Source organism: Helianthus annuus, chromosome 14 (genome assembly GCF_002127325.2).
Source record: "Helianthus annuus cultivar XRQ/B chromosome 14, HanXRQr2.0-SUNRISE, whole genome shotgun sequence".
Lineage (NCBI taxonomy): Eukaryota > Viridiplantae > Streptophyta > Magnoliopsida > Asterales > Asteraceae > Helianthus > Helianthus annuus.
The window spans coordinates 9,074,050-9,076,762 of NC_035446.2; positions in this window are offsets into that span (position 1 = coordinate 9,074,050).

Sequence of the window (2,713 nt, forward strand, 5' to 3'; positions counted from 1 at the left end):
CACCTTTTGTTGCTGATATACCTGTTGACCATCCTGTTGATCACATTGCACCAGTTGATCCTGTTGTTGCTCCCCCATTTGACCCTATTCCACTTGAGCCTGAGCACGCACTGTTTGCAGACCACATGGATCCACCGGATGAGCATGCACAGCACGGTTGGATACCTGCTGATGAGGATGTTCCACCTTTACCCCCTCAGATCCCTGTTACACGACCTGTTGATTTCACTTTTCAGGTTCCTCAGTTTGTACCTCCAGCGAGGCCTGGAGAGGGTTCTTCAGCCCATCCTTTTGGGCACGTACCGATGTCTATTCCCTTCATGCCCCAGATGTCATCTGTTCCACCCTCTACTTCACCGTTTCATGTGGCACCGTTTGACCCCACCAGTGAGCCTTTGCTTTGGTCGACACCACCAGTCATGCCACCTACTGATCCTTACCATTCATTTCATGTGGGACACACTATAAAGGATGTTTTGATGTCCTTCGTTCATCAGCACGAGTCACACACGCAGCGTCTCCAGGAGCTTGAGAGAGCTCAGCTGCCACCATGTTCATGCCATGGTCAGATACACTCTCCTCTTCAGCCATGTCGATCATTACCCCCAGATTATGCTGCTCGTCTCTTTACACTAGAGCAGCAGGTTTCTTCTGTCATCCGTACTCAGCAAGCTATGGAGGAGGACTGGCTCCAGTTACGTCGCTTGCTTTACACTTACTTTCCCCCCTCCTCCACCGCCATCTGTATAGAGCTCATCAGTACTGCTTGCGTAGACGTTGGTGAGAGGACCGCGATTGCTTTTGGTTGCATAGCATTTTGGAGACTACATGATGATACTGACTTTTGACACATACTTGATGTATTTGATGTATTTGACACTGATTTGATATAGCTTTTGGACAGGGGTGATGTAGCCCCTAGTTGATAGATGATTGTATAACACAGTGATGTACTGATACACTTACGTTGTGGTCTCGATATATATGGCAATCGCAGTATTCTCATCATATTTGATTCGCTTGATTGCTTATTTACATTATTATGACATGGGATGTTGTGTGTATATTTTTATGACATGGGATGTTGTGTGTATAATATTTGTGACATGGGATGTTGTGTGATTAGTATTTGTGAAGTATTGATAACATGAGATGTTATGTGCTATTACTATGTAACACCCCAAAACTTGTTTAGTTTAATAATAGGTGAAAATAAACAAATAATTCAACATAGTAATGAATTATGACAAAAATGATAAGTTAGTATTGGGAAAGCCTAAGTTGAACACTTTTTCTAAGTGGAAGGGTTCAATGTGTAAGTAATAAACTAAATGTTTTAGTTAATAAACAAAAATTAAAACCAAACACCCATATTTGGGTTCTGGTCGTTCGAGAAAGAGAGCAGGCAAAAGAAAGGTGAAACCCTAGCTTCAAGAAATCAAGAATCAAAGCCAAATACATAAGATAATCCGGTGCATGAACCCTCCTTGCGAGAATCTAACCCTAATTTGTTAGTGGTAAGTTTAATTTTCTGAATTTGATGATTTGTAGAATTAGGGGCTCGACCCAATCTCGAATTTTGTGTCTAAATTTGAGAAATCTGAGTTAGGGTTACCTTCTAGAACAAGAATCATGTTTGATTCTAGGTTATTTGAAGGATTTTAGTAAAAACCCATTTTATGAAATTGTGATATGAAAAGGATGATCAATGTGATTATAGATATGTGAAATCTTGATGTATGGTGATGTTGTAATGCTTGAATTATAGAAAATTTATCTAGGGTAAATAAAGATATGAATGAGGATCGATTGTGGAATGAACTATATGATGAACTAGTGGAAATTCATGCCTTGTATGTTTGTAAATAATGCTTGTAATTATGATGAACACCAAGTGTTCGATGAAATGCTTAAAAGAATAATGTATATGATTTGAAAGATGAATGAATGAAATGTTGATGTACTAAATAAACGAATGAATGTGTAATTATAGGCATGCAGGAGGAAGGTTCCAATACTAGGAAATCGGAAGGTTCACAAGATCGAGGTACGTTAGTGTACACTTTATGTTTTTATTATGTTGTCATATGTATAATAATCTCTAATGTATTAAATTGTTATGTTGGAACCGTGAACGTTGAGATATCCGATTGTTGAAAGTAAAGTTAGATCCGTCATAAGCGGATGTTGAGAAATGATTATGATACGAAAGTTAATGCATCATACCCGGTACTTTTAGTCGAACCGGGTATGGGAAGCTATGTATGTTTTCGTTGCATACAAGTCCTTGTTATATTTTCTATTTATATAATTTGATGTAAAACTATCCTTGTATAACAAATGCGACAAGTAGTAAGTAAGCGACAAATCCCTAGTGGATTTGGGTATGTTAACGAAAGTGGTGATAAGCTATGCATTTTGATCGATTGAAATTCAATCGTGTCAAGTAAAGATGAACGCCATCCGTTCTAACGGATAGCTTTGAATGCTATAATAAAGATGAAAGTTATAATCCGTTTTACGGATAGAAGAAAGAGTAATGTTGAAAGCAAATAAACCCAATTAAACGGGTTGAATGTGTATGCTTAACTCTCGATGAGAGTGTTTATGCTAAACCCAATTAAATGGGTCGAATGTGTATGCTTAACTCTCGATGAGAGTGTTTATGCCTAACCCAACTATGGGGGTAGTCGAATGCGTAAAAGTAAGAATG